The following is a 20145-nucleotide window of genomic DNA, read 5'->3' on the forward strand; positions in this document are numbered from 1 at the left end:
ATCCATCCATCCATCCATCCATCCATCCATCCATCCATCCATCCATCATCCATCCATCATCCATCTATTCATCCATCCATCCATCCATCCATCCATCCATCCATCCATCCATCCATCCATCCATCATCCATCCAACCATCCATCATCCATCATCATTCGTCCATCATCCATCCATCATCCATCATCCATCCATCATCCATCAATCGATCCATCATCCATCTATTCATCCATCCATCCATCATCCATCTATCATCCATCTATTCATCCATCCATCCATCCATCCATCCATCCATCATCCATCCATCATCCATCATCCATCCATCATCCATTCATCATCCATCATCCATCCATCCATCATCCATCCAACCATCCATCATCCATCCATCATTCTTCCATCATCCATCCATCATCCATCCATCATCCATCCATCATCCATCATCGATCATCCATCTATTCATCCATCCATCCATCCATCCATCCATCATCCATCCACGCATCCATCCATCATCCATCCATCCATCCATCCATCCATCCATCCATCCATCATCCTTCCATCCATCTATCCATCTATTCATCCATCCATCCATCCATCCATCCATCCATCCGTGCAGAAAGATCTGAGGAAGGCCAGGACATGAACCAGGGATCTTCTAGCTGTGAGGTGACAGTACTCACCACTGATTCACTGTACAGCCCAATAAAAGTTTCAATCAAAGTAATTTCTTGCAGGTTTAAATTACTGTGAATAATTTGTTGCCAAACATAAAACGTGAACGTGTAGCTGCAGGGTTCATTTAGATTTTGACATCAGAGAATGTAATAAAAGCTCTGAGGATGAGGGGCTGACAGGGTTAGACACATTCTCAATAAATAGCTCATCAGAAATAATTTAATAAACACATTTAATCCATGGTAGAGATTATCTGCAGATAACTGTCATGTTACTGTTGACTCTAAACACTCTGTGCCTCCATCAGAGAGCTCCAGCAGCCTGAACTTCCACCACTCAGTCTGTAGGTGGTATTTACCCATCAGTACACAACTATAGCTACTGTTGGCTGAAGGTTGGGGTGATGGGTGGAGTTGTTGGGTGTCCAGCTCTTATATAAGAACCCAGAGCCTGTAGTCAGTCTCAAAATTCAAAAATAAAAATTCAATATTTAATGTTTCAAGAACATAAATGTCACATGTCCAACGAGGGGTCAGAATACACTGGACCATGTTTACAGTAACATCAGGGGAGGATATAAAGTCACCACTCATCCCCACTTAGGCCAGTCAGACCACCTCTCCATTTTCCTCTCCTCAGCATACAGACCACTCATCAGGAAAACTGCACCAAGAGTGAGGAGCATTAAAACTTGGCCTGTGGTTGCTTCCTTTCAACTCCAGGACTGTTTTGATCGCACACATTGGGATCTTTTTGCACACGAGGATGTATCGGATTACACTTCTACTGTCTTGTTTTACATTCAGAACTGTACTGATAATGTCACTGTCAACAAACGGATCAGATGTTATCAGAACAACAAACCTTGGATGAACAAGGATGTTAAGCTGCTGCTGAGAGACCATGGTACAGCTTTTAGATCTGGCAACAAGGATCTCTACAGCGCTGCCAGATCCAACCTCAAGAAAGGCATTAAAGCAGCTAAAGCAGCCTACGGGAGGAAGATCGAGGGGCACTTTGATGAGAAAGACCCCCGCCACATCTGGCAGGGCATCCAACATCTCACCAACTACAAGGGCGGGCGGGATCCTTCTCCCAGCATCAGCAGCACCTTGCAGGTTGAGGAACTCAACCTCTTCTTCGCCTGCTTTGAGCCGCTGAGGCAGAGGATCAACACCCCCACTACCATCCACTGATGACCAGCCGCTTACTGTGAGCCAGAGGATGTCAGGAGAGTGTTGCATGGTGTGAACCCCAGGAAGGCTGCTGGACCTGACGGCATACCAGGGACAGTCTTAAGAGACTGTGCAGACCAGCTGGCTGAGGTATTCTGCAACATCTTCAATCTCTCTCTGTGGTCATGTACTGTCCCCAAACACTTTAAATCTGCCACCATTATTGCCATACCCAAAAAATTACCCATCACCAGCCCAAAGGATTACAGACCCATTGCCCTCACCTCCACAGTAATGAAGTGTTTTGAGAGGTTAGTACAAAACCACATACGGTCATCTTTCTCCCCCCCCCAGCCTAGATCAGCATCAGTTTGCATATAGAGCCAACAAGTCAACAGGTGACACCATCAACACAGCTCTTCACGCTGCACCGTCCCATCTGGAGCACCCTGGTTCCTATGTGAGGATGCTGTTTGTTGATTTCAGCTCTGCCTTTGACACCATCATTCCCAGCAGACTGATGTCTACACTCTTGGACCTGGGCATCAGACAGCCCACTTGCAAATGGATCCTGGACTCTTTAATAGACCACCAACAGTCAGTCAGGATGGGGTCCTATCACTTTTCTGGTGTGGTTCACAGGCTGCACTGAGGCAGACAAGAAAGCTACACACATTCATCAAAACAGCACAGAAACTCATCAACACACAGCTACCATGTCTCACTGACATACACAACGCCCACTGCCACAAACCTAACCCAGGACTCTTCCCACTCTGGCAACCACCTGTTTACTCTACTGCCCTCAGGGAGGCGCTACAGGTCCATCTAGACCCGCACCTCAAGACTATTAAACAGTTTTTACCCCTGTGCCATAAAGCAGCTAAACCAGTGCAACAACTCCTAATCCTGTACATCTAGCATGGGCGGTGCAGTTTTAGGTGGGTTTGTGCAATATTTATTTATTTATATGTTATTTCATCTAATTGTTTTCTTATATAAATGTATGTTTTTGCATTGTCTATTTTATATATATTTGATCTTACCTGTTGTTATCGTTTTATCCCACGAAGGAGAGGCATTCAAAATTTCGTTGTACATGTGTCCAATGACAATAAAGGCATTTGATTTGATTGATTCTCCTTTCCTGAGTGTTCTAGTTTCCTGACCCAATCTGACCGATAGTTTAAAGATCTTAAGGAGATTACATTAGACATTTAAGTGAAAGCTACTCAGAAATTACAGTTTACCCTCAACTGATAAATAAATCATATAGTTTCTAAAACAAAAGACATATTTTACTTTGAGATTAATGAACAGATGCAGGAATTTATATGAAAAAAGAAAAGGTTGCTGTTTGGTGCTTTTCCTAGAGAAACTACCTAAATTACCAATTAAATCTGGGATTGTTGTTAAATTAGAAATGTTGTGTTTTTGTTTTTGGTCACTAGTGTTTGACTGTATGTTCCCGGACTTAAAGTAGAACCATAGTGTCTATAAACAGACATTTACTAAGTTATGGTGAATGGTTTGGAAAAGGAGGTTTCTGTGTTCAGTGGATGTCTGGCAGCTGGAGCTGAGTGGTGGGACGGGTGGAGGTGGAGGTGGAGAGCTGCTTCGTCCTCTGGCCGACCTGCTGTTGATCACAACAAAACGAGCTCGTAAATCTGAGCGACGCCGCTGCAGCAGGATGCGTCTCGTCGGCGTTCAGTTCCCAGCAGCTCGGCTTTAAGCAGCAGAGGGTTTAAGGTGATGGGTGGACGCTGTGGGAGCTCAGCGGCTGGCAGCTTTATGAGTCCTGCTGCTGCAGCCTTCTGTTGGAGCTCTGATTGATGCTTCAAGAGTTTAAAAAGCCAGAGCTGGAGTTCACCTTGACTTCTGGAGTGATGAAGAGGCAGAGAGTGGCTTCATGTGGTATCATAGGTTACGTCTAGACATTAACCCTCGTGTCGTCCTGCGGGTCAAAACTGACCCGTTTTAAAGTTTGAAAATGTGGAAAAAAATATATTTTCACAATGAAACTTCTAATGTCCACATTTTCAACATTTTTGGGAAATCTTTGAACATTTCTTGGTGGAAAAAAAATGTTAAAAATGTTTCTTATGAACAGTCACATAAAAATCAACCAAAATCCAGCGAGTTTCGCTGGATTTTGGTTGATTTTTATGTGGATGTTCTTAAAGAAAATATTAGAAGTTTTACTGATATATAACTAATCACTTTAGATATTTTATGGATTCTTTTGGAAGATTTGTACGCATTTTTTGAAAATATTTACAAGAATTTTCTTGCCAAATTTGGGGGGTTTTCTAAAAATAAAACTTTTAAGGGAAACTTTTAAGGTATTATTGGAATTTTCTTCCTGAAGGTTTTGCAAATTTTCCAAAATTTGGGGAAGTTTTTTGCTGAATTTTGGGATTTTTTTTTCAGATAAGGAAACAATAGTTTTTGGTTCCCGTAAATGAAGACAGCAGGAGGGTTAAAGGAGCACAGATGAGATTCTTCTGATTACTACGTCATGTTTTGTGTATCGATTCCTGAATAAACAGGATGGGCATCATCACTACTCCAGAAGACACTTTTAACCACTAGATCTGGAAATAACCCTCTGTTTTCCCACAGGTTCGTCGCTGTGTGTCTATGAGAGGGTGGTGAGGAGATGAACTCAGTGCTGACAGCAGCAACAGCTAATGGATGTCCAAAGAGAGTTCCACTGAATGAAGCAGTGATGCTTTCCTCTCCATCAAAGAATCCATAGGACCACTCAGTAAAGCTGAACTGTTTCATCCTTTTCCAAGGGCACCAAAACGTAAGACAGAGCTCACCGGACACGTCCACTCTGCTCTAGGATCAAATATAATTTATTATCAAGGATCGCACCATCAGTTAAAGCTGGAATGTTTATTAGATGCAGTTGGAGGGAGAAGCAAAGAGAGGGTCATGAGAAGTGAGAACAGACAAGTGGGAAGATCAGAGAGGTTTGTATAGACAGGAAGGAGAGTGATTGGGGTTTAGTCCTGGTCCTGATCCTCAGCTAAAGATATGATCTCCATTTAAAGGTGCGCTGTAACTGCAAAGAAACCATCAGCCACCTATTTCCAAATAATAATATAACAGTAACATCATATATCACAGACACGCAAGCAAGAAAGTAAAACAATTCATTTACTGAATCACTGCAACACATCTGCTGTATACATGGATGGAGGACCCGAAGTTTCCCAGCAGAACATTTCCCAAAGCATCACACTGCCTCCACCAGCTGGCCTTCTTCCCATAATGCATCCTGGTTCCATGTGTTCTCCAGGTAAGCGACGCACCTGGCCATCCACGGGATGTAAAAGGAACCGTGACCCATCAGACCAGCACACCTTCTTCCATTGCCAGTTCTGACGCTCATTGTTGGTCTTTCGGTTTTGTACAGGGGTCAGCATGGACACCCTGACTGGTCTGTGGCCCCATAAACAACAACCTGTGTCTTCTGACACCTTTCTCCAGGGAATCCAGGTGAGACTCAAGCAGGCAGGACTCTGGACTGGAAGGTAAAAGATAGGAAGTGAGTGCAAAGTTCCAGCAGAGGAGCTAAACTAACAGGGAACCAGGACTGACTGTTACCGTTGGATGGTCCGGCATCAGGTGGTGTGTGGAGTCTGTTCGTATGGGAGAGGAGGCAGTAGGCTTGATTACTCTCACCTGGTCAGCGTCAATTCAAGGTGATTGGATAGGGAGGAAGGGAGAGAAGCTTCCACCATCTAGACCCGAAGGCAGAGGGCAGGACAGAAAATACAGAAGGTAAAAGTTGCGTACAGGAGGTCCTCCACTTACATTGGAGTTCCGTTCCTACTGATCTTTGTAAGTCGATTTTCACTGCAAGGCGGAACTCTGGTGAAAATGTAAACAAAGCCGTTCCATGCATCACGATACCCATCAGTTTGTTTGTACAACTACAGTAACTAAAACCGTCATTAGCTCACACTGAAACACAACTCGGTAGGGAAATATAAGATAAGAGATAAGATAAGATGTCCTTTATTTCTCCCCACGCCAGGGGAAATTTACATTGTTACAGCAGCTTAGACGTAGTAATAGAAATACAATAGTAATAGAACAGTAGTAATAATATTTACAATATATACAGGGGTGAGAGATGAGAATGAAATAGTGCAGTAGTGACACACTGTAAGACAATGTAGTATAAAGTGGCTTAAAAAAAATAAAGTTTAAAAAGTGCAAAGATGTAGCAGTGCAATCATGTCTGCAAATTTTATGGTTTGGGGTGGTAATGATATGAGTCCAGTTTATGTTAACATCAGCCAGTGATGCTGATGTTGTAAAGTCTTATAGCAGATGGGATGAAGGACCTGTGATAGCGCTCCTTCTTGCAGGGTGGATGTCTCAGTCTGCTGCTGAAGGAGCTGCTTAAAGACCCCACAGTGTCATGCAGTGGGTGAGAGGGATTGTCCATGATGGATGTGAGCTTTGCCAACATCCTCCTCTCACCCACCTCCTCTATGGAGTCCAGGGAACAGTCCAGGACAGAACCAGCCCTCCTGACCTTCTGTTTAGTCTCTTTCTGTCCCTTTCAGTGCTCCCTGCTCCCCAGCAGACCACTGCATAGAAGATAGCAGACGCTACCACAGAGTCATAGAATGTCCTGAGCAGAGTCCTGCACACTCCAAAGGACCTCAGTCTCCTCAGCAGGTGGAGACGACTTTGGTCCTTCTTGTACAGAACCTCTCTATTGTGTGTCCAGTCCAGTTTATTGTTGAGGTGAACATCCAGGTATTTGTATGTGTCCACCATCTCAATGTCCAAACCCTGGATGTTCACCGGTGCAGTCTGGGGTGTCCTCCTCCTGCGGAAGTTGATGATCATCTCCTTCGTCTTACCGGCGTTGAGCTGCAGATGGTTTAGCCCACACCAGTCCACAAAATCAGAGATGACCGTCCTGTACTCCTGCTTGTCCCTCTCAGATACACACCCAACAATGGCTGTATCATCAGAGAACTTCTGGAGGTGACAGCTCCCAGAGTTGTAGTGGAAGTCCGATGTGTACAGGGTGAAGAGAAAGGAGGACAGACTGTCCTCTGTGGACCTCCATGCTGCTGACTACCACATCAGACACACAGTCCTGAAGCCTCACGTACTGTGGTCTGTTGGTGAGGTAGTCGATGGTCCAAGCAGCCAGGTGACAGTCTACTCCTGCTCCTTCTAGCTTCACCCTGAGCAGAGAAGGCTGGATTGTGTTGAAAGCACTGGAGAAGTCAAAGAACATGACCCTCACAGTGCTGCTGGGTTTCTCCAGGTGAGTCAGTGATCTGTGCAGCAGGTAGATCACTGCATCATCCACTCCAATGTTGGGTTGGTAGGCGAACTGCAGTGGATCCAGATACTGGCTCACCTGGGGACGGAGGTTCCTGAGGACGATCCTCTCCATGGTCTTCATCAGGTGAGAAGTGAGGGCCACAGGTCTGAAGTGGTTAGGCTCCCTGGGGTTCCTGGTCTTTGAGACAGGAACCAGGCAGGAAGTCTTCCATAACAGAGGAACCCTCTCCAGACTCAGGCTCAGGTTAAAGATGTGCAGCAGCACCTGACAGAGCTGCTCTGCACAGTCTCTAAGGAGTCTGGAGCTGATTCCATCAGGACCTGCAGCTTTCCTGGTCTTGATCTTTTTCAGTTCACTTCTCACCTGATCAGCTGTTATGGAGAGGCAGGGGGAGGGTGGCAGGAGGAGGGGTGATGGTGGTGGTGGGGGGTGAGACGAGGAGGGGTGATGGGGCTGTATGCGGAGTCCGGAGGTGGTAGAAGACGGGGATGGGAGGAGGGGTGCTGTTGGTGGTGTTGGTGGTAGAGAGCTGAGGTGTGAAGAAGGAGCTGGCTGGTCGGTGCTTTGATGAGAGGGGGGAGGAGTGGGAGCAGAGTCGAATCTGTTAAAGAACAGATTCATCTCATTGATCCACTCCTGGTCTCCTGCTGCAGCTCCTCTCATGGCTTCTGCTGGAACCAGAGATGGATCTCAGGTCTCTCCAGACCTCCCTTGTGTTATTGTCCTGCAGGTGAGATTCCATCTTGGTCCTGTAGCTGGCCTTGTCCGCCTTGATCTTCTTCTTTATCTCCTTCTGCACCCTCCTCAGCTCCTCTTTGTCCCCAGATCCAAAGACCCTCCTCTTCTCCTTCAGCAGGGCCTTCAGTTCCAGGGACACCCAGGGTTTGCTGTTAGAGAAACACTGTACTTTCCTGGTCGGTACGATGTTCTCTACACAGAAGTTGATTGGGGGGGGGGGTCTTGATGTTTGCATACAGCAGGTCCAGGGTTTTATTGTCTCTGGTATGGCAGGTCACGTACTGGGTGAACGTGGGGAGAGTGGCAGAGAGCGATGCATGATTAAAGTCTCCTGAGATGATGATAAGAGACTGAGGGTGAGATGTTTGCAGCTGGGACACTACACTGTGGATGAGTTCACAGGCTGCAGCCGCATCAGCAGAGGGAGGGATGTACACAGTAATGGCTATTACATGTGAATACTCCCGGGGCGGATAGAACGGACGCAGACTGACCGCCAGTAATTCTACATCCTTAGTGCAGAGCTGCTCTTTAACGCTAATGTGTCCAGCATTACACCATCTCTCATTCACATACATCATGAAGCTCCAACCCTTTCTCTTACCACTCTCCCTCGCGTTCCGGTCCGCTCTGACCAGATGGAATCCGTCCAGAGTTAAAAGTGAGTCCGGAGTGAGTTCGTTCAGCCATGACTCCGTGAACATCATGAGGCTGCTCTCCCTATACTCCCACTGCAGCCTGGTCAGCGCCGTCAGTTCTTCCATCTTATTCAGGAGAGACCTCACATTCCCCATTATTACGGATTGAACGGACGGCTTGTAGCGTCTCCTCTTCTCCCGACGCTTCAGTCCTGCCCGGCATCCTCTCCTCCTCCTGGGATGTCTGGTTTCTCCCAGGATGCAGCCTGGCCTGGCTCAGCGCCAACAGCTGTTCCTGACTGTAAACAATGCCGTGGCTGAATGGGTCACCAGATGTGGATTTAAAAAGTTCCAAAAGCAGGAGTAAACAAAGTAGGGGAAACGCTATTTGCACATCCATGTCTGTCCCGTACAAAAGCGTCACCCTACTTGAAGAAAAAAAAAACTTAAAAAGGGAAGAAAACTACAAAAATAACTAAACAGACCTAAAGTTACCTGGAGCTGCTGTAACTAGCTGCTGCTGTCACGGCGCCATCTTGAAAAAAAAATATATATATATATACAATAGTATAGTACAACAGGCTCACTGGGATAATCCGTTGCTGTTGGTCTTCCAGTCAAAGCACTAATAATCTTTCCATCTCGATAATGAGACCACTTTGGAATCACAGTTGATTTCATAGGTACAGATCCTTTCACATGATCAAGGATCCGATTTTTATCACCGATGATCGTCCAGACAGTCGCGCAATTTAGTCCAAGCTGCCGGCTGATGTTGGTCGGTGTTTGGTCCTGTTCCCAGCATTTATTACATCTAATTTCACTTCCATGGAGATGGCTTTCCTTTTCTTCCAAGCATCAGAAGAGTCTGACTAATGCTGGGAGTCTGTCAGGCTGAGATAGTGCCCTCTCCATCTTCCTCCACCCTTTTTTCTTTTTAGGTTTGGTTCAGCAGTCAGTGGCTGCAGCAGGAGATCCTCATCACTAATCACCATCAGCCTGGAGCAGGAGCAGGAGGTCTCTGCCAATCAACTTCCTCTCTCCACACAATATAATCAGACGCTGTTCACCTCTCTGTGCCGGATCGTGACGCTACCAGTAACAGTCACTGCTCCTTCTCTAAGTCACTGAATGCATTCTCAAGTAGCTTAGGTAATGCTGGTTGTCCTCCTCTGATATAGTTCTGGTTCCACCTGTTCCTGCTGGTTCCTACGGATTCCGTCATCAGCTCCAGTTCTGGTGCCATTCAGCATCCTGGAAGTCACTCACCTGTTTTGTTTCTACCTCATGGTGTCCCTCCACACTCTCCTGCTGCAGCATCTCGACAACCACCACCTGGACACCAGCCTGCCAGCTGAGAACAACGTACTTCCACAGTTGTGTACCCAGTCCGAGCATCTCATAGTTGTTTTTTGTGAGTTAATTCTAGTTTCACAGTTTCACATACTCGTTAGAGTTTCCTGGCTTTAGTTCCTAGTTCTAGCTATCGAGTAAATTTGAGTTATAGTCTTTCTTGCCTGGGTGTTACCCAACATGAGTTAGTTTATTAGAATTTAATAGTAAATCCTCCTCGCCTATAGTAGTTGCCAAAGGTTGGCAATCTATTTTCGTTTACTTCTTCCTGTTGTAGTTCTCCAATTACAATTTGTAGTTCCTCTAAGAATTTCTAAATAAACCCTTTATTGCATTCTGATCTTGTCAGTTAATTTCCTGCACTTGAGCCATTCAGAATCCGTAACAGAGCCAAAATAAAGGGCAAAAAGTTAGTGAATGTAGCACAATCCAAGGTGACGTACAACTGGAGAACGGAAACAAAACTGTCTGATAGCACCGTCTGATGACGTATTCATCCGCTCCGCTCACCAACTAGTTCCACATAACCAGTTCAGACATAATGACAAAACACTGTAAGTCGAGGACGTCATAAGTCGAGGACCTCCTTTATAGTGTGAATAAAGCATCCTGTGCTACGTAAAACCAAGAAGAGGAGGTTAAACATGTTCAGCATCGTAGCAGAGGAATGAGATTAAAATGTGCGCTCCAAACACAGTTCAACATAACTGGACAGAAACACAATAAACCCCAAAATATAATCCTCTGATCATCAGCAGGACTGTGTTATGATGCTCAGTTAATACCGTGGTTGACCTTTGTTAATGTCTAAAGATACAACAATAAATAGTGTTTTAGTTTGAAACATCATCTGTCTCAACCTGAAAAACTTTATTAAAAACCAACATGGCTCAGTTCAAATATTTTTCTTAAAACAGAACTTATCATTTAATATCTCATCTGTTCAAGATTTAAATTAATGTCTCTGTAGTAAATAAAATAAAATAGTGTTCTAACATCTGTCATTGAACCCTCCTGTTGTCTTCATTTACAGGCACCAAAAAATATTGTTTCCTTGTCTGAAAAAAAATCCAAAAATTCAGTAAAAAAATTCCCCAAATTTTGGAAAATTTGCAAAACCTTCAGGAAGAAAATTCCAATATTCCTTATAAGTTTTATTTTTTTTTAAAATCCCCCATATTTGGCAAGAAAATTCTAGTAAATATTTTCAAAAAATGAGTAAAAATCTTCCAAAAGAATCCTTTAAATATCTAAAGTGATTCCATATATATCAGTAAAACTTCTAATATTTTCTCAAGAACATTCACAAAAAAATCAACCAAAATCCAGCAAATTTTGCTGGATTTTGCTGGATTTTTATTTGAATGTTCTTAAGAAACATTTTTAACATTTCTTTTTTCCACCAAAAAATGTTCAAAGATTTCCCAAAAATATTGAAAATGTGGACATCAGAAGTTTCACTGTGAAAATATTTTTTTTTCCCACTTTTTCAAACTTTAAAAAAGGGTTAATTTGACCCACAGGACGACACGAGGGATAAGAAATGTATAAAAATAAGATACGTCTTTCTGATTCATCTAAAAATCTGATTTTACAGAGAAATGTGCAGCTTTGTGTGGCTAATCTCACCTTCCTTTCTTTCTTCTCATAAACAGGCTCAAATGTTCTAATAAATTGCCCTGAAAGCTAAAACAGTTTATGATACCTTTAAAAAATACTACAATTCATTTTCGAATATAAAAATGTAAAACTTTCATAAGCCCCAAACAGGTGTAAAATAATGCTGAAATATCAGGTTTGATTTGATTTGATGCACCACCTCATTCTCCAGCAGCATCATGTAACTCTTCATGGAAACCACAACCGTGTTTTAAACCCTTTGACTGGATCACTTCATCTGGTTTGCTTCCAGTCTAATATCTTCAGTTTAGTCGTTTTCAGCTCCTGCATCTCCCACTGACTAAACTGTTTCCAGGTTGGGGTTAACCTTTCTGGTAGAGAATCTGATCTGGTGTGTTTTGTGACGACTCTGAATGACTTTTAGTGTCTGATCAGAGGTCTGATCCCACAGAACAACCAATAACAGCCTCTAATGAAGCCGCTGTCGCCTGTCAGAACCAGTCAAATTGTTTACTTCAGCGTTGCCATGGAGACATCGATCTTCTTCTGACAAGATCCTCGTCTGGAAGGAAACCTGCAGCAGACGTCAATACGAGTCCACCTCTGTTTACAGCCTTTAATCAAATCAACCCTACAGCCGTGCGCACAGAATAAATAAAAAATGTAAATGTGAAAACATTCAGAGAGATGTTATCCAGATTAAGCTCTATTCAGTTAGTAGATGGAGGATGATGAGCAACACTTTAACCCTCGTGTCGTCCTGCAGGTCAAATTGACCCGTTTTAAAGTGTGAAAATGTGGGGAAAAAAGTATTTTCACAGTGAAACTTCTGATGTCCACATTTTCAATATTTTTGAGAAATCTTTGAACATTTTTTGGTGGATAAAAAGAAATGTTAAAAATGTTTCTTAAGAACATTCACAAAAAAAATCAACCAAAATCCAGTGAATTTTGCTGGATTTTGGCTGATTTTTATGTGAATGTTCTTAAAGAAAATATTAGAAGTTTTACTGATATATATGGAATCACTTTAGATATTTTTAGGATTTTTTTGGGAGATTTTTACTCATTTTTTAAAAATATTTACAAGAATTTTCTTGCCAAATTTGAGGGATCTTTTAAAAATAAAACTTTTAAGGAATTATTGGAATTTTCTTCCTGAAGGTTTTGCAAATTTTCATAAATTTGAGGAATTTTTTTTTACTGAACTTTTGGATTTTTTTCAGACAGGAAACTATCATTTTTGGTGCCCATAAATGAAGACAACAGGAGGGTTAGACTATTTTTTTTATCAAGGCCCTGTGTATCCTGTGAGTCATTTTGTGGCATTTTTAACACGTTTTGGAAGTTTTGATTAATTCTGAACAGGTTTCGAGTCATTTTGGACTAATTTCAACTTGTTTAAAAGTTATTTGGGAGAGATTTTGAGTTATTATTGGTAATTTTTAATTCAAACTGAATCATTTTGAGTTTCTTGGGATTTGTTCAGGGTTATCTGGGAATTCTTTTGAGTCATTTTCAACAAGATTTAATAAATTTTGGACCATTTTTAACATGTTTTGAGAAGTTTTGAGTAGTTTTGAACAGGTTTCAAGTCATTGTGGACAAATATTTACTCATAATGGATAAAGTTTGAGTCAGTTTGGATGATTTTTGAGTCGTTTAGGACACATTTCCAGTCACTGAACACAAGTTTCAGTTTCAGGTCATTTACTACAATTAAAGTAGTTTTGGACAAATTTCAACTTGTTTGACAAGTTATTTTGGACAGATTTTGAGTCATTATTGGCAATTTTTTATTTCAAATTGAATCATTTGAAGAATCTAAAATAAAAACATGTTCGAACTTATTTCACATTCATTTCTCTTTCTTGTTTCATACATAATTCCAGATGTGTTCATTCACAGTTTTGATGCCTTCAGTGAAAATCTACAATGGAAATAGTCATAAAAAATAAAGAAAACTCATTAAATGAGAAGGTGCGTCCAGACTTTTTGCTGCTAGTCAACAGTATATTAGACATTTCATTGAGGACGCTGCAGGTCTTAGATTGAAAGGAAATTGTTCAGAACAGGCTTGGATAAATCTCATGAATTCTAACAGAAATACGCAGAACAAACACACGGTATTAATACAGCGTTTAATCCTCCTTGGGGACGGTCTAACACAAGGCTGTCCAACATGCGGCCCGTGGGCCAAAAGTGGCCATCCAGAGGGTCCAATCCGGCCCTCAAAGTGTAAAAATTCCAGAAAAAATTCATTTTGTTTCACTCTTGTAACTTTTTTGTCTCATTTGTGTCGTTTGTCCACTTTTTTGTCACTTTATACCCTTTTTGTCTAATTTTTTGTGTCTTTTTTATTGCTTCGTGTTGTTTGTCTCATTTTTTGTCATTTCGTTTCTCACTTTTGTGAATGTGTCTTGTTTTTGTTGTTTTTTTGTCTGACTTGTATCGTTTGTCTCTTGTTTTTGTCGTTTTGTGTGTCCTTTTTGTCTTGATTGTGTTATTTTGTCTCATTTTTGTCATTTTGTGTTTTGCTTTATTCATTGTTTTGTGTAGCGTTTTTATCATTTTGTTTCTCGCTTTTGTCATTTTTTGTCTCATTTGTGTCCATTTTTTAAATCACTTGCAACTTTTTTGTCTCATTTTTTGTTGTTTTGTTTCTCGCTTTTGTCATTTTGTATCTCATTTTTGTATTATTTTGTCTTGTTTTTGTTGTGTTTTGTCTTTTTTAAAGCAAAATCCTCTCTGGTTCAGTTCCAGGTGACTAAATGTTGTGTTCCTTTGTAGACACTCTGTGATCTGGAAGTTGTAATGTGGAAATGATAAACTGAGGCTGAATGTTGATGAAATTGAATTTATTTTTCTTCATAAATTTCAGGTTGTTCATGATGTTTTGTAAAAAGATAATTCCTTAAATGTGAACATTTTTGCACTAAACCAAAGGAACCATTAGGAGTTGTGGTTATTTCTAGGTTATTCTGCTGTGGTTTTACTGGTCTGGTCCACTGGAGATCAGACTGGTCTGGATGTGGAACCTGGACTAGGATGAGTTTGACTCTCCAGGTCTAACAGGTCTCAGGTTGACGTCTGGATGATCTGGTCACCTGCAGTCTGAGACATCACTCCTGATTAGTTCTCGTTTCCTCCGAGCCTCTCAGCCAGAACGTCTCCTCCTTCCTCCTCATCCCTCCTCTTCCTCAGGCGCCGCATCTGTCTTGCGATTGGGCGTGATTCTGGCTGGTAACCATAGCGACAGCTGAGGCCAGCCGGCAGCAGCAGGACTCAAACGTGAGGACTGCTGAAGGACAGGAGGGGGTTCAGAAGGTGAAGACAGCCAGCTGTGTCCTCAGAGGTGGACCACAGGTGTGTGAGTGGCTGAAATAAATGAGATAATCCACAGGGAGGTGTCTCCATGCTGGACATCCTTCTTTATTCTGTCTTTGTCCACAAACACATCATCACATTGGAGACGAAAACAAAAGATGTTTGCTGCACAGTTCAGTTTGAAATTTACAGTCGGACAAACTCGATGAAAAGATGTGAAATAAGCTTGATGCTGTTTCATAATGTTGGTTGAAGAAATCCTGCTTGATGCCATAAATACAAACACCCTGATATTTATCTGTCTTTTTACTGTGAGTCCATTAACTCCCCTATTGGCAAACAAATCCAACCTCAGAGGTCGTATCCATGTGAGTAAACTGTCCTCTGGCTGTTTGTGCTCTTTAACTTGCTCTCTTTACATATTTAAAGCAAATCCAGGACATCTTAGCTGGTAATGTCATGGTTGGGTCAGAGGTACTGAGTTACTTAGAAATGAAGGATTAATTAAAGCCCTTAACTCATGCTGCTGTTTATAAGTGCTTTATAATGTGAGGTTAGTGACTAATAACTAATATTCAAAATGGTGTTTTAGTGTCTCTGTGTAGAGTTACTTTCTGTGGTCTTTCAGTTGAAGAATATTGATATCTAGATTCAGTGATTTTCTCCATCCTAAACCTGCCCTCTCTCTTGAAGTCCTGGTCTGATGGAAATCTGATTTGCTTGTCTGCTCTCAGATGGACTGTTTCTGCACAGATGTCCTGATCTTAGTGTCTCCTTCACCAAACTTCTGTAAAACAAACCTGTCAACAGTCCCTAACCCACAGAATGGCAGCATGAGGTGGACCAACATATGGTAACTGTGTGGCTCTCTTTACGTTGTACAGCGTCCCTTACATTTATCAGTCCCTGTACAACCACAGTGAGAGCTGTGTCCGCATACTCAGCACAAAGTCAGACTCGTTTCCAGTGGGTGTAGGACTCCTCCAGGGCTGCCCCTGGTCTCTGATCCTGTTCGTGGTCTTCATGGACAGGATCTGAAGGATCAGCCAGGGTGAGGAGAGTGTCCAGTTTGGGGACCTCCGGATCACAGCTCTGCTTTTTGCAGATGATGTGGTTCAGAAGCTCTCAGTTTACCATCCATCTACGTTCCAACCCTCACCTATGGTCATGAGCTCTGGGTAGTAACTGAAAGAACAAGATCATGGATACAAGCAGCTGCAATGAGCTTCCTCTGTAGGGTGTCTGGACTCAGCCTTAGAGATAGGGGGAGAAGCTCAGACATCCAGAGGGAGCTCAGAGTAGAGCTGCTGATCCTTCACCTCTAAAGGAACCAGTTGAGGTGGTTTGGACATCTGATTCTGATGCCTCCAGGGAGACTTCCTTTGGAGGTTTTCTGAACACGTCCTCCTGGGAGGAGACCCCAGGGTAGACCCAGAACCATCTGGAGGGATTATATATCTCATCTGGCCTGGGAACGCCTCGGGATCCCCATGGAAGAGCTGGAAAGTGTTGGTGGGAGGAGGAACGTCTGGAATGACCTGCTTCATCTGCTGCCTCTGCAACCCAACCCTGGATAAGAGGAAGACAATGGATGGATGGATGGACGGATGGATGGATGGATGGAGTGTCCCTTGCAGGTGATTTTAGTCTAACCAGGATCAGCAGATCACAGCCTCCATCAAAGATCTCGAGTTAGCATCTTATTTTAATAGTGCTCACTTTGCTCACATTTATTTAGTAAAGGCATACAACAGTAAACATCCATATTAATAAACTTGACTTTCAAGTATTTTTTTAGCAAAATAATTGTTGCTATTGAGGATATAAAACCAGTCTCTTCTTAACTATAGATAACTCTGATATCTCTATGATCTCTATGATTGTTATGAAGCTGATTTTAGTGACTTTTTGTTTTATCATCAGGTTTAAACACAAAACACTTGCAAGAAATAATGACATGACAAATGCTGTCAAATATGGACATTTAGTCAAAGCCACAGGTGTCTGACAGATAAAGGTGTCTTTAGACGTCAGTCTGACGGACTGAGAGAAGTTTTTTATCAACAGGTTGGTGGGATTAAAGTAACTCACAGGACTTTAACCAGGAGACAGAGGTGTGTTTCCTGTCAGATCGTTATTTTTCCACTTAGTTTCATTTTATTTTGTGACATCTGCCTGATTTTCAGTCACTGGGTGGTTAAGTTCTGTTTAGGGATCCTGGTTTGGTTTAAATTCATCCTCTCACAACATGAACCAGATGTTATCAGTCCACAGTAAACAGCAGATTGGACAAACTGAACTCACCCAGCAGGTAATGTTTGGATAGTTTAAAACCAAGGATTCTCTTACTCTGATGCAAGATTCTTCTCTTTTTTAAAGCTTCTCAAAAAACATAAAGTATGACAGGAAACTGTCAGGAGTTTGAGCAGAAACACTGAGCGATGATCACAGTCCGCTGAGATAACGTCTCTCTGACAAGCAGCTGTCATTGAAGCAGGTCCTGATGTGATAATAATCTGTCTTTACAGCCTCGGTGAAAGCTTGTGGCCAATGAGGATGATCCTCTGGAAACGACCGTCTTTGAAGTCCTGGGAGAGCAGCAGCATGCTAATCTCTTCTTTCAAACTCCTTCACACTGCTTTAGTTTAACTCCTGCTGGCGTTATCAGAGCAGACATCATCTGTCAGGATCTAGCTTCTGTCCTGCATCCCAAACCTCACAGCTTTAGCTTCCATCTCTGTCAACATCATACCAGAGTTTAGCTTTGAGTAGCCTCACTTCCTGCTCTTTTTTGTCTTTTTCTGGTTTTATGTTGAACAAAGGTGAGGGCCACATGAAGTTATATGTTTAAATCCTATTTCTTTAGGTGATTTATATTGTCTTTTATTTTCTCTCACACTTAAATGTTCCCGATCATCAAAGTAATATTGATATTTATTTAATATCAGGGCTGGACAGTGGATCAGCGGTTAGCACTGTCGCCTCACAGCTAGAAGATCCTGTAGTGTGAATGTGATTGTTTGTCTCTATGTGTAGTCCTGTGATAGACTGTTACCTGTCCAGGTGAACCTTCACCCTCAGTCAGCTGGGATAGACTCCACCCCCCATGACCCTGATGAGGATTAAGCGGTGGATGGATGGATGAATGGATGGATGGATGGATGGATGGATGGATGGATGGATGAATGGATGGATGGATGGATGGATTTAATATTAGGCAGATATAACCTACAGAAATGCAGTTTCAAAATCCTGATTTATTCACCCCTGTGAAAAAGTAATTGCCCCCCTGAACCTAATATCTCCACTCTTCTCTGCAGATTAGTTTAAATTCAGCCACATTAGATGGTTTTAGAGCAGGAGCGGCTCTTTTATGCTCAATTAGACTGAAGTCCAGACTTTAACTCGGCCACTCCAGAACCTTAACTTTGTTCTTTTTGAGCCACTCTGAGGTGGACTTGCTTGTGTGCTTTGGGTCTTTGTCATGTTGCATAAACCATTTGTGTAGAGCTTCAGGTCATGAACTGAAGGTGAATATTTTCCAGGAGGATTTCCTGATAGAGAGCAGAATTCATGGCTTCTTCATTTATGAGAAGTTCTCCAGGTCCTCCAACCATCTCACTACCACCATGTTTCACTGCTGGTATCCCATTTTTCTGGTGGAATTCAGCATTAACGATATGCCAGATGTCTTCCAGAGAGTTCCACCTTTGACCCATCAGTCCACAGGATGTTATTCCAAAGGTCTTGGGGCTCATCTAGATATTTTATTAGCAAATGCCAGATGAACCTTTATGTTCTTTTTGGTCAGTTGTGGTTTGATCTTGAACTCTCCTATGGATCCATTTGCTCCCAGAGTCTTCCTCATTGTGGAATCTTCTAGAAGGACCTTAACTGAGGCCAGTGAGGTCTGCAGATCTTTAGATGTTCGTCTGGGTTCTTTTTTGACCTTCTGGATTAGATGTCGATGCTCCTGGAGAAATGTTGGTCGTTGGTCCACTCCTAGAAGGTTCTCCACTGTTCCATGTTTCCTCCAGCTGAGATCAGTTCAGATTTGATAGAACACAATAAGACCAGTCTGTAAAATGACATTAACATACTGATTATAAACCTCCTGTTTCCTGTGTTGGGAGCAGCTCTGGGATCAGCTGTTTATCTGAATCTCTGCTCTGCTTCAGTGGGTGTTTAGTTTTCAGCCGTTACTATGAGGAGCCCTTCCATCCACTACTGCTACCTTTCAGACTGAACACTAAGCTGTTTGCTGTGTGGGAGTCTGGTTGTAAACTCCCAGAAATAGGTCCTTGGTGCGTCATGCTACTCTTCCAGTTTGGTGTTTTGGCTTCAACTGAAACAATTGGATGTAAAACTGAAGGCAGTCACCCAGATCCCTAACAGACACATTTACAGACTCGGAAACTCTTATTAGGGTTGTACTACAGAACAAGTCATAAATAGTTGGAAACAACCTTTCTGCCTGTTGTTGACACTGGAGAGGTGTGGTATCTGAAGGCTTCTGCTAATTCTCTTATCATGTTTGATCGTGTTTACCATGGGGAGCTGAGATTCACGATCAGATGTGGTCCCGTTTCTCTCCACGGTGCTCTATTCTAAGTTTAACTGGACATCTTTAAGTCATTGGTGTTTATCTACAGAGCCATTTTGGGTAATGTTCCTTCCTATTTGGTGCTTTTCCACCAGCACCTACTCAACTTGGCTCATTTTAGCTCATTTTCCATTCCAGTTGAGCACCACCTCATCGTGGGTGGAGTCATCATAGCACGGCGGCCCGGAAGTCCCTTAACTTTATCGTCATTTGTGTGTGAAACAAATGCAACACAAGAATGGAGGATGGAGGTGATGGTACACTTGCTGCTCCGTCTGTGGCTTTTTGTCAGATTAAAGTAAAAGAAGAGAGTCAGAGAATCGTCGCCATTAAATGTCGGGTTTGGTTTTGGTGAAGGAGTCACTCCGGTGTGTCATCGCTCCCTGTCCAATCAGTGTCCTGCACTCTGTAGACGTCACATTATCGGCTCCATTCAGCTCGCTGGGAACCCCGGCCCAGTAGGAACTAAAATAGTAGCTGGTACCAGGAACTACGTCCTGATGGAAAACCTCATAAATCTGGTGGAAAAGCACTTTAACTCTCCTGTTGTCTTCATTTACGGGCCCCAAAAAATATTGTTTCCTTGTCTGAAAAAAAATCCCCAAATTTGGCAAAAACTTTCCCCAAATTTCAGAAAATTTGCAAAACCTTCAGGAAGAAAATTCCAATAATTCCTTAAAAATTTTGTATATAAA

The sequence above is a fragment of the Amphiprion ocellaris genome, chromosome 4, assembly GCF_022539595.1.
Source record: "Amphiprion ocellaris isolate individual 3 ecotype Okinawa chromosome 4, ASM2253959v1, whole genome shotgun sequence".
NCBI classification, from domain to species: domain Eukaryota; kingdom Metazoa; phylum Chordata; class Actinopteri; family Pomacentridae; genus Amphiprion; species Amphiprion ocellaris.